The sequence below is a fragment of the Eurosta solidaginis genome, chromosome 4 (assembly GCF_040869045.1).
Source record: "Eurosta solidaginis isolate ZX-2024a chromosome 4, ASM4086904v1, whole genome shotgun sequence".
Classification (NCBI taxonomy): domain Eukaryota; kingdom Metazoa; phylum Arthropoda; class Insecta; order Diptera; family Tephritidae; genus Eurosta; species Eurosta solidaginis.
Window position 1 is genome coordinate 69,795,310 of NC_090322.1, and position 13,759 is coordinate 69,809,068.

Below are 13,759 nucleotides of genomic sequence, written 5' to 3' on the forward strand. Positions count from 1 at the left end.
ATTGGTTTATTGACGCAAAATATAACTTTGGAAAAAACTTTGTAAAATGGGTGTGACACCTACCATATTAAGTAAAAGAAAATGAAAAAGTTCTACAAGGCGAAATCAACAGCCCTTGGAATCTTGGCAGGAATACTGTTAGTGTTATTGAATATATAAATAAATTAGCAGTACCCGACAGATAATTTTCTGGATCACCTGATCCACATTTGGTCGATATCGCGAGAACGCCTTCACATATACATCTAAGGGCCACTCGCTTTTAAAACCCTCATTAATACCTTTAATTTGATATCCATATCGTACAAACACATTCTAGAGTCAACCCTGGCCCACCCTAATGGCGATATCTCGAAAAGGCGTGCACCTATAGACCTAATGCCCACTCTCTCTTAAAATGCTCAGTAACACCTTTCGTTTGATACCCATACCGTAAAAACATTCTAGAGTCACCCCTGGCCCACCCTAATGGCGATATCTCGAAAAGGCGTCCACCTATAGACCTAATGTCCACTCCCTCTTAAAATGCTCAGTAACACCTTTCCTTTTATACCCATATCGTACAAACATTCTAGAGTCACCCCTGGCCCACCCTAATGGCGATATCTCGAAAAGGCGTCCACCTATAAACCTAATGCCCACTCCCTCTTAAAATGCTCAGTAACACCTTTCGTTTGATACCCATATCGTACAAACATTCTAGAGTCACCCCTGGCCCACCCTAATGGCGATATCTCGAAAATGCGTCCACCTATAGACCTAATGCCCACTCCCTCTTAAAATGCTCAGTAACACCTTTCGTTTGATACCCATATCGTACAAACATTCTAGAGTCACCCTTGGTCAACCTTTATGGCGATATCTCGAAAAGGCGTCCACCTATAGAACTGAGGATTACTCCCTTTTAAAATACTCATTACCACCTTTCATTTGATACCCATATCGTACAAACACATTCCAGAGTCACCCCTGGCCCACCCTAATGGCAATATCTCGAAAAGGCGTCCACCTATAGAACTAATACCCACTCCCTCTTAAAATGCTCATTACCACCTTTCATTTGATACCCATATCGTACAAACACATTCTAGAGTCACCCCTGGCCCACCCTAATGGCGATATTTCGAAAAGGCGTCCACCTATAGACCTAATGCCCACTCCCTCTTAAAACGCTCAGTAACACCTTTCATTTGATTCCCATATCGTACAACTAGAGACACCCCTGGTCCACCTTTATGGCGATATCTCGAAACGGCGTCCACCTAGGGAACTAAGGATCACTCCTTTTCAAAATACTCATTAACAGCTTTCATTTGATACCCATATCGTACAAACATATTCTAGAGTCACCCCTGGTCCACCTTTATGGGGATTTCTCGAAAAGGCGTTCACCTATAGAACTAAAGCCCATTCCCTTTTAAAATACTCATTATCACCTTTCATTTGATACCCATATCGTACAAACACATTCTAGAGTCAGCCCTGGTCCACCTTTATGGCGATATCCCTAAATGGCGTCCATCCATAGAACTATGGCCTACTCTCTCTTAAAATACTCTTTAATACCTTCCATTTGATACACATGTCATACAACCACATTCCAGGGTTACCCTAGGTTCATTTTCCTACATGGTGATTTTCCTTATTTTGTCTCCATAGCTCTCAACTGAGTATGTAATGTTCAGTTACACCCGAACTTAGCCATCCTTACTTGTTTAAACTTTAAAAGGTATATTTTATTTTCTCTATTGAAAAAGTACGAAATGTTGTAAAACCAAATATTTTGAATATACTTTTGATGAAACAAACAATATAGAAATGTAATGGAAATAAGAAAGCGTGTATAAGTTCGGGTGTAATAGAACATTAAATACTCAGCTGAGAGCTCCAATCGTACGGTTCATTTAGCTAAAGTATTTTGGCACTAGATGCCGCCAAGTTGCATTAAGAAATTATAAAGGAAATCAGTGTACCCAGTTTATTCACTGCAGGTCAATTCTTCTTCGGGTTATCGCTCTCCAAATATAGAATAATGATTGCTCCAGAAAAGGGAGGTGCCATTCCCATTTTTTGTATTTATTCATTTTTCTTCTCGGTGAAAACTAACCTACCTTGCAGATGCCGTTCGGAGTCGGCGTAAAACAAGTCCCGCCAATTTGTATGAAAAATTAAAAGGAGCACGACACAAATTGGAAAATAAGCTTGGCCTAAGTCTCTTCGAAGGTATATCGCGCCTTTAATTTTTTTTAATTTTCTCGTTATAAATATACTTTACCCACTATATTTATAAAATATCTAATAGGTGTATGAAGTTATTGCAATTGAAATGTCATTTTAAAAAACTTTATAAACCTTTATAAAAGGAAAATCGGATCAACTTAAATTTTTTTCGCAAAGATTTTGCCTCTTAATATCCTCTGCTTTTAAACCTCTTTAATATAAAAGTGGGCGTGGTCTTTATCCAATTTCGTCCAGTTTTGGCAGGGATGCTTAAGTTTATGAGACCGAAGTTTTTCAAGATACATAAACTGGTCTTCGAGTTATGACTGTCAGTCCCGAAATGTGAAAAAATCATTGGTCAAAAAATTTCTTTAATTTTTTCCAGACTTATTCCCTGCGACAGGGTTAAACAGTTTACCAAGGTTTGTGTTTTGTGATGACAACATAAACCCTTTTTTGATTTATGACAAAAAATTGATTTGATCAGAAAATTGAAGAAAATAAATAAAAATTATATTAGAGATTGTAATTCAACCAACGCATGAAATTTGGTTGTTGTAGCTGCTTTATTTACCGAATAGTGATGTTTTTGGTGATTTCCAAAACTATATATGTATATGTATGTATAGAAAAGCGGGTGTGGTTATCGTCCGAAATCTCTCAAATTAAATAGCGATGAGTGCCAAGGAACCATAATACTGACGCCCCGATTCTAGTGTGGTAACAACTTTCTTCACCACGGTAACGAAATCATGTGGCAACTTTTACACCCTTTTGGTATTCTACCCGCGAAAGTAGCCGGATAATAGTTTACCCACAAAAGTAGGTGGTTACATCGAAATAACCACACAACAGCTGTTGTTTAGAAAAAGGCAAAACTGAAAAATAAAGAATTGTAAGCTCAAATAAGTAAAGATAATAGTAAAAAAGGGTTGCCTCTTGGTATACATATGTATTTGTTTATATTATGTACTTTCACAGAATAAATTACAATATACCTATGTAGAAACTTATCATGCATAATATGCATATACACATCGTCCCATTTATTCGTTAACCTCGTATCTACAAGTGAGACATTCTCGGTAAAGCGAACACGGTTGCCACAACATGGTTTCATTAGGGACCAAAATTCATCGAAAAAAGGACCAAATTTTTGTTCTATTTAATTAGTATAAAATACAAAATTTTAGGATGTTTCCATATAAAATTTTACCAAACATAGTGAAGACTTTCCTTTAATTCAAGCTGAACAAACAAATATATGTGCATGCAACCAAAAATGGTACTATATTTTGGCATAGGATAAGTCTTTGTCTTTCACCAACCAAACGTTGTGAACCTAGTTTTGGCCACAAAGCTCTTGGTTCTAGCATTATGTTGTTGATTGCAATGAAATAAAATGTATATTGCAGTTAGGTTTTATTAAGAAACTGTTCAAAATTTGCGTTCTGGTGTTTCCGAACTATGTATGTGGAAAACTCATTAAATCATAAATGAAACTAAGCCATTTTGTTGGTGCTAATTTTATAGATGCTTACTTTTTCCCTTAACGTTTAAACTTCATATAAAAGCCTAGATTCAGTAAGTGTGAGTTTTGATCCCAGGCCTCAGGGATTCTGCTAGCACCTACGGGAATAGTTTTATAAAAAACATTTCTTCCGAAATCAAATCTCTTTTGCTTTTGCTTCCTTCTGTCATCTAATTAAAATTATTTCTTGTGCCAAGATACTTAGTTTTCAATTACCTTGCCTGGCTTAACACCACAATAGTCCTGGATTTCCTTGAACTCATTGAGCTGGGTGAGAAAGATTTAAATATCAACGTGCCAAACGAGAAGTAATGCATAGAATTTCTTTGTATAAGTTTTGAAAGTGTTAGGCTCACGGCAGAGTCCTCGCTATAAGCTATGCTAGGCGAGAAGCAATTTTTATTTTCATATATTTTACATATTATATAGCCGATCGAAATATCTAGCCGTTATTAATATTATTATAAAACAAGAGCTTTTTTGATTAGTCGGTTATTTCATCAACAATTAACGACAATATGTCTGCCAACACTTTTCTTTTTAATTCCTGGCATAAATTATATCCTAGGTGAAATGTTATTGTTCTGGTACATTTTATTGACTGAGCAATTTTTTATGGCGAGAGTTCCATTGGGAAACGGTCAAAATTCTAAAATCAAAATTCTGAAGTCAAAATTACGAAATCAAAATTCTGGGTCGACAAAATTCTGGAAGTCAAAATTCCGGAATCATGGCATAACGTAGCCGGTGTTGGATCGGCTAAGGGTTATTTTTTTAAAGTGCGGCCGAAGGCCGCCTACGCAGAAGGGTGTACTACGCAGAAGGACATCACCGTAGCGGTTATACCACACACCCGGACTTGGCATGGCGTAGCCCTGGGTTATTTTATATAAGCGCGGCCGAAGGCCGCCTATGCAGAAAGGTGTTCTACGCAGAATTACTGTGCATGGCGCAGTCGGTGTTGGATCGGCTTTTTCCAGAATATTGACTTCCATAATATTGATTTGCGGTGTTTCGACTTCCGGAATTATGAAAGCAGAATTTCCAAAAAATCAGAATTTTGACTTCCGGAATTATGAATGCAGAATTTCCAAACAAAGCAGAATTTTGACCCCAACCCGTTCCATTGAAGTAAATTCAAAATTAAATGGGGGCTAACGAAAGTGTGGCGAATTTTTGGGCAATATTGTGAATTTTTACCTGAGTGAAAAAGAAAGAAAAGTACCAATCGTGGATACTGCCTAAAAAGGACCAAAATTGAAGAAAAGGAACCAGCGGACCAAGACCATTTTTGGTCCAAATGGACCAAAGTGGCAACCGTGAAAGCGAAGAAAACTACCATTCAATTTTCTCCACAGACACTGGTGTGTTTTTCGGTGATGACAGCGTTACCACTTGGACCAGAATCGCTGATAAAAGAACTGGTAACGATATTCGGTTACATAATGTTCTGGGTAATATTTTACCGGTAACGCTCAGAATCGGGGCTTAAACGTGTAAATCTATATTTAGCATTGTTCTGGACAAAACATATCTACTAAGACAAAAAATAAACAAAATAAGTCTCATTACATTTAAAAAATAAGGAAAGTAAACAAATAATATTGATGTCAAATGGTTCCAGTACAACCTCGTGTGAAGCACCAAGAATTGTAAAATAAATTGTTATCAGCTTTGACATCCAAAGTTTAGGTAATTTTTGTCCAACCCTATTAATATTATTTTTTATATTTCCTACAGAAAAAATTAGAGTCAGTCATGCAAAGCGACGGTTTCGTACTTCAGGTGCCACGTTATAATAAGATTTCTGGTATAAGTAGCATCAATTTTTAAGAGTCGATTGTTTCATCCGGATGAACCGTTCCGTTTTAATGGGCCGGACTTTTTATTCTGGACAGTTCCAGATTTAATTAATTTCCCTTCGACCTTTTATTTTATGGGGCATATTCTTATCAACTTGGGTTCGTTAGTCATTATTCCAACTAAAAGCTTACTCATAGTTTTTATAGCCCAAATACTGTTAACATATCTTTATTGTTCTATGAGGACTGGTTTAGCAAATTTCATTTCAGACAGGTGTCTATACCTGTTGCGTCCCCATCACGTATCCTTAATATATCCTCAGATGCATTTAATGTTTCACGTTGAAAAGAAATAATACAAATTTTGCAAATTCTAAAAGGGTTGAAAGATTCCCACGCTCTGCCAATTGAGCATTTTCATTGATTATGTGACATATGGATCAAGAATGACAATAGAAAAACCATTTATGAATTTACTCGCAAACAATAGATACATCTAATAGGTACATACCTCCATTCATACTTATTTTGCATACACATTCACATATACTTATGTATGTACTGCAATGGATTCTTCTATTGTATCTAAAGGCACGTTTATTCAAAACTCAGAACAATAAATAAACATGGAAAGCATATTTTTGTTGGTTGGCAAAAATGGTACCCACAAATGTATGTATTTATGTGTTTTCTTCATGAAAAGATTAGCAACAAAATCAATATACTCAAGAAGTTTTTTAGGTCTGCATAAATGTATTGGGCCTATTCATACTTGCTTATATGTATGTAGATACATGTAGTTAGGTTGTTCTAATATAAGATAACATAACACTTTAATATAGAACTAAACTTGGTAATAACGCCCCGATTCTAGTGTGGTAACAACATTCTTCACCACGGTAAAGAAATCATGTGGAAACTTTTACACCCTTTTGGTATTCTATCCGTGAAAGTAGCCGGATAATTTTTTACCCACAAAAGTAGGTGGTTACATCGAAATAAGCACACAACAGCTGTTGTTTAGAAAAAGGCAAAACTGAAAAATAAAGAATTGTAAGCGCAAATAAGTAAAGATAATAGTAAAAAAGTGTTGCCTCTTGCTATATATTATATATTTGTTTACATTATGTTCTTTCACAGAATAAATTACAATATAACTATGTAAAATCTTATGCATGTATGTACACATATACACATCGTCTCGTTTCTTCGTTAACCTCGTATCTACGAGTGACACATTTTCGGTAAAGCCATGGCGGAACCATACAAGGTGGCAGCATGGTGACATACCTACAAACATAAATAAAAATTGCATGTACTTTGTTTTTGTAAATTCGATGTACGAATGTCAAAATCGTACTGCGCCGGAAGTTGATGTATCAAATCAAATAAAAAAGCTTATATTCAGCTGTCGCATGCTGCCACTTTGTATCGTTCCGCCATGGATACAGCGAAGAAAACCAACTTTTAAATTTCACCACAGACATTGGTGAGTTCTTTGGTGATGACAGCGTTTCCACTTTGGCCAGAATCGCGAATAAAAGAACTGGTAACGATTTTCGGTTACATAATGTTCTGGGTACTATTTTACCGGTAACGCTCAGAATCGGCCCGTAAGTGTAATTTTTAAAAATAACACTTTTCTTTCAAATTATTTGTATGTACTGTAAGCTTCAAATCTGGCCTTGTTTTGTTCAATTACGCCCTGATTCTAGTGTGGTAACAACATTCTTCACCACGGTAACGAAATCATGTGGAAACTTTTACACCCTTTTGGTATTCTATCCACGAAAGTAGCCGGATAATTTTTTACCCACAAAAGTAGGTGGTTACATCGAAATAACCAGACAACAGCTGTTGTTTAGAAAAAGGCAAAACTGAAAAATAAAGAATTGTAAGCGCAAATAAGTAAAGATAATAGTAAAAAAGTGTTGCCTTTTGCTATATATTATATATTTGTTTACATTATGTACTTTAACAGAATAAATTACAATATAGCTATGTAAAATCTTATGCATGTATGTACATATATACACATCGTCTCGTTTATACGTTAACTTCGTATCTACGAGTGACACATTTTCGGTAAAGCCATGGCGGAACCATATAAGGCGGCAGCATGGTGACATACCTACAAACATAAATAAAAATTCCATGTACTTTGTTTTTGTAAATTCGATGGACGAATGTCAAAATCGTACTGCGCCGGAGTTTATATTCAGCTGTCGTATGCTGCCACTTTGTATCGTTCCGCCATGGGTAAAGCGAAGAAAACCAACTTTTAAATTTCACCACAGACATTGGTGAGTTTTTCAGTGATGACAGCATTACCACTTTGGCCAGAATCGCGAATAAAATAACTGGTAAAGATTTTCGGTTACATAATGTTCTGAGTACTATTTTACCGGTAACGCTCAGAATCGGCCCGTTAGTCAAAAATCAAAATCGATATTACTGAGGATGATTCGAATGACAAGCAACTAAACGTGTGCGCCTACACTCTAATATCCGTTTATGAATGAATATTTCTCATTGTAAGAATACAGAACAGGTTTTCCATTCATAGATAAATATTTTCTATGTATCTTCGGTCTAAATTTTTCCGCGGGAAATTGCTTTGCATCTATGCAATTAGTTAAGCTCTGCAGACACACAACACCACATTCATATGTATGTACTTAAATATGCACGAGTATGTATGTATGCTCGTCTATAGGTAAGTATGTGCGCAGCAATTACTGGCAGTTTAATTCGCTTAGACATTTGTACTCAAACCATTGCTCCTTATTAAATAACCTTTGCTTCCGACATTTCAATAAACAAACATATTTATAAAAGTATTTATGTATATACACATGTACAAACAAATTATATTCACGTAGTATGAATGTACCACCAATGTTCGTCTGTATGTGTGTACTGCATTGAGAAATACTGTGCGGCGCAGGCCCACAAGCATCTAACTTTCTTAAACTGTCAAAAAATGGTGTAAACCTTTATACGAAATGCTCTGATAATCTATACATCTTATAATAGGGCTTTTATCCGGGGATATGCAATAACGCCCAAGGGCGTTGTTCCAATATTTTTTGGGGCATAAGACCCGCGAGCCTTATTTCCTTTTCAAAAGGGAAATAACACCCGTCGACAAAAAAAAATAACGCCCACTGCCCCTGTTAGCAATTATAGGCAGGTAGGTTGAACTGGCCGGTCCATGAGGACCTCACATAGACTGATTGGATCCGTAGTGTTACCAGAAGTTTGTCTTAACGACCAAACTGAAAAACCAGGACCTATGTTATAAAATAACTCCGTCCTCTTGGCAAATACTAGAAGCTTCCTAGGACTTAAGCCACTTGCTGCTTCTAGATCTGACAGCTGTATCACTCCTAATAGCTGGAGTCTTAGCCTGGCAAGTGCAGGGCACGAGCACAGAACGTGCCCGATCATTTCCTCCTCCAACCCGCACTTCCTACATCTGCTATCACCGACCAAGCCTAATGTAAAAGCATGTGATGCCAGAAGGCAGTGTCCAGTCAGAATACACGCCATGAGTCTACAGTCCTCTCTTTTTAATGATAGAAGCAACTGTGTTACTCTAAGGTTATAAGACCTACACATAATCTTCGACACTTTACAGCCCCGCGCTTGAACCCACGCCTTTCCCGCTTGGTCGATCATGTGCACCTCTCGCATTCGCTTAATCTCGCCCAATCTAATTGGGACATCTACGGAGCAAGCTTCAAGGGATGCGCCCTTTATAGCTAGTTCGTCCGCTTTTTCATTCCCATCTATTCCCATATGCACTGGGACCCAATATAGATGTATGCTTCTCCCTGCCCCGATTCTCTTCAGAGACTGTTTACACTCTAACACGCATTTAGATGCTGTGCTATGCGAGATTATTGCCTTAATTACTGCTTGACTGTCAATATACAAGTTAACACGGTTGCAGCTTAAGCTATTCTCTTCCAGGGTTTCTACTGCTTTGGTTACGGCTAATATTTCCGTTGGAAAACGCTACAGTAATCCGGCAGCCTGTAGGATCTGCTTATTTCCGGATCAGCGCAGTATACCGCAGACCCTACTCCTTCCACTATCTTGAAACCATCGGTGTACACATGTATCGCCTCTTCCGCCATTTGCGCACCCTTGCGCCAACCTTCCACCTCTATTGTGGCCTTAAGATCTCCCTCGAAGCGCAGATAGGGAATATGTAGTCTGTTCGTCTTGTGATTGATGACGCTATACTACTATGGCCATATGGTAGGCGCTCAAGCTGCCCCGAAGCACCGAACCTGGTTGCGGTCGTTAACGATTTGTACTTTGCTACCAGGTGGGATGTGCAGAATGGCATACTGTGCAGCCGTCTGGGTTGTTTTCAGGGCTCCCGTAATGGTAAGCATCGATAGTCTGCATACCCCCTCTAATTTTTTGAGGTATGTTGTTTTTTGTGTGGCTTTCCACCAAACAAGAACTCCACAGTATAGACTAGGGCTCACAATCGCTGTAAAAACCCAATGAGAAAGAGAGGGCGATAGGCCCCACGTACACCCCAGCATTCTTTTACATGCATAGAGTGCCGTTGAGGCCTTCTTGACCCTCTCCTTCACGTTGAGCTTCCATGACAGCTTACTGTCTAGGATGATTCCTAGATATTTTGTGCAAGGTTTCTCCTGTAAGGTCACCTCTCCTAACTTAGGCCTGGTCCAATTTGGGACCTTGTACCTCTTTGTAAACAAGACCATATCCGTCTTCTCCGCATTGACTTTCAACCCGACATTAGATGCCTAGGTATGAATATACCGAAGCTCCCGATCCATCAATGAACTAATCGTTGGAAGGCACTTTCCACTTATGACAATTGCAACGTCATCTACGTAAGCCGTAAGTTTTACGCGTCCCCCATCGAATTGCCTGAGCAGTTGGTTGATGACCAGCGTCCACAGCAGAGGTGATAGCACCCCTCCCTGCGGCGTGCCCCTGTCCACTGATTTTGTGGCCTCGTACAATCCCCATTGTGATGTAATCTTTCTGAAATTTAACATGCAGCCGATCCATCTGATTAAGGCAGAATGTACTTTAATGTAATTAAGACCATCCATAATCGCCCATTTTGCACCATTATTGAAAGCCCCGGTAATGTCCAAGAAGACTCCTAGAGCATACTCCTTATATTCCAGGGATTTCTCTATGCTTATTACCACCCTATGCAATGCGGTGTCTACCGACTTGCCTTTGGTGTACGCATGCTGTGTTGTGGAGAGCAGCTTTTCATCCACGTTGGACTTTATGTACACATCCATCAGCCTCTCAAAGGTTTTGAGCAGAAATGATGTTAAGCTTATGGGTCTATAGTCTTTGGGATACACGTGACCGATCTTCCCCGCCTTTGGTAGAAAAGCTACACGAGCAGTTCTCCAAGAGTGCGGTACATGATTCAGTCTTATGCACCCATCGAATATTATTTGAAGCCATTCCACGACCGCCCTACTTGAGACTTGTAGTATGGCCGGGAATATACCATCTCGGCGATTTATACTTAGAAAACGTCTTCACTGCCCACTCGATCTTGGTATCGGTCACCAAGCCCGGCACTACTAGCTCCATGATCGAAGTGTGAGTGATGTCTGCTGGCTCTTCTAAACCTTCTCCCGATGGGAAATGTGTATCGAGAAGCACCTCAAGGGATTCCTCACTATTACGTGCCCATTCCCCGTTCTCTTTCTTTATTAGTCCCTGGACTATGTTTCCCTTTGCTAGGACTTTTTTCAACCGTGCTGTTTCACTGGAGCACTCTATGTCCGTACAGAAACTTTTCCATGAGTTTCTCTTCGCCCTGGTAATTTCACGCTTGTAGATCCTCAGTAGATCCCTGTACTCGTCCCGACACACTTCGCTTCCCGCGGTCTTTGCGAGCTTAAACATTTCTTTTACCTGTCTTCTTAGAAGACTCAGCTCATTGCTCCACCATGGCGGCTTTGCTTTTCCTCTGAATCTTCTTAGAGGGCAAGCATTGTTATACGCAGTCAATAGCGTCCTTGTTAGGAATTCATTCGACTCCTCCAGTTCCTCTACATTAGCAACCTCTTTAGGTTGTCCCAGTTTTGTTTCTACGTGTTTCTGGATTTTAGTCCAGTTCGTTGACCTAGGGTTTCTAAAGGTTCCTCCCTTCTTTACCCTCTTTAGGGGGATGCTGAAGCTGATATACGCATGGTCGGAGAAGGATGTTCTATCAAGAACCATCCAATCATATCTTGATATATCACGCTCGGAGCTCAATGAAATATCCAGAACATTGCTGGATGTTGGACCAATGTATGTAGGCTATCTGCTAATTAGTTAGCAGGATGTAACAAAACAGAGATTCGCCTCTCTCGTTCGTATCTGCTCCTCCCCACGCATTGTGGTGCGCATTTGCATCTGCGCCTATGACCAACCGCCCTTTGCGCCCTTCCTCCTGTACTAGCTTTTTGCACTCCATCGGTAAAACCTCCGCAGCATGGGCCATGTAGCAGGACTCCAGGATAAATGCCTGCTTACTCTTTTGCTCAACGGCCACCGCTAAGAGATCCTCAGTGGTGTAATTAGGCAGCATATATGAATGCAGCTGTTTCCTTACCATTACTACAGCTCGCACCCGTCCATCCGTTTGCGCGTAGTAAACGCCAAACCCGCGCGCGCTAAGTCCAGAAACCTTTCCTCCCGATGAGAGCCACGGCTCCTGAATCAGCGCCACGTCAAACGAACACTCCTCAAGGGTTAGGAGGAGTTCGCTCGACGCCACTTTACTGTGTTGGAGGTTTATCTGTAGGACTCGCAACACCATTGGGCTGTTTGTCCCCCTCCAGCACCTTCGTCTTGACGTCGTCGTCCGCCCCTTGCCCTTTTGGTTTAGAGTATTCGAGGCCCCCTTCAGCCTCTCGTGACTGTTGTGTTGGGTGTTCCTCTGTGCGAGTCACAGCACCATTTAGCGGTTGGTCCTCTTCTAGCACGTTCGTGGTGACGTCGGGGACCTCCACCTGTCTTTTTTCCCTTAGGCTTTTGAGGTCCTTTTTGACTTCGCCCACCTCTAGCGTGTTAGGGTTTTTATCCTCGGGACTTCTTTTCCTGAGTCGCATGCAGATTTTGCCAGTGCCAAATGACATTTTTCCAAGCTGCGTGTACAAAATATCCTCCGCCTGCTTGTTTATTTGGAAGATGTAGAACTGACCATCCTCGCTAGGCCGAGATACAGTAAGTACCTTCCAATCCTGTGTCGGTATGTTCGGATTCTGACTCTACAGAAGTCGCAGTGTATCCTCCGACTTCATCACGCATGGTATCCATACCTTAACTTTTGGTACCGTGGGGATTTGCGCTTTATCCACCACCTCAAACCGCGCGTTCGTGCCTTGCCTTTGGAGGTTTGGAATCACTTCCTCCAGCCACCGCAAGCTCGCGATGTTGTCGCATGCTATCATCTTCACACCATTATACCATCCCCCCGAATCAAAGGTTGGAAGGGCTTGCTTGGTTGTTCCCGCATCATCTTAAGCATTAAGCTTATAAGCTCCCTTTCCACAGATCTCCACCTTTCAGTAGTCATTTGTCCGAAAGGACTGCTACGATCAACCAGCGCCACAGTCAGTGACTGCTTTGCCACATCACTCATTTTCTCGGGAAAAGCAGGAGTCTTAGTGTTATCTCCCTTTGGTACCTCCGAGAAAGCCGGAGTCTTAGCGGTAACTCCCTTTAGCGCCTCCGAGAAAGCCGGAGTCTTAGCGTTATCTCCCTTTGGCTTATCTCCTACTTCCGGAATTGGAACTTCCCTCTGACTCGCAGCTTTCGAGGTAGTTACTACCTCGCTATTAGAGCCCATCTGTCTTACAGCTTTGAGCCTACTTGTCTTGTCTATGCGACTGCCCTGCCTCATGGCTCTAGGGCTGGGTCCTTTCTGCCTCTTGAAAGCAGGCTTGTCGCCTTCCGCCGAACGTTACCTCTTCATTCTGCCATTCGACGCTTCTTCCTCCTCGTACCGGTTGCAGAACCGAGGGTTTCCCGCATCAAACCTTTTGAACTGCCTTCGACCTGCTTCTACAGCTTCATGGGCCCATTCCAAGCGCTCGATCTCCACTTCTGTTGGGTCGACCACTGCTCCCAAGCGTTGTACAATTCTTAGTGCTGCATGGTACTGCGAGAGAGCTCTTTTACTTCCTCTGCTCCG

The 13,759-nt window shown here is 40.6% G+C and overlaps 1 protein-coding gene across 3 annotated transcripts in view; it reads left to right on the plus strand.

The window, feature by feature from the left end:
• Positions 1 to 13,759, plus strand: part of Cph (Chronophage) — a 183,978-nt gene that overhangs the window by 71,988 nt on the left and 98,231 nt on the right. The window lies entirely within an intron of this gene.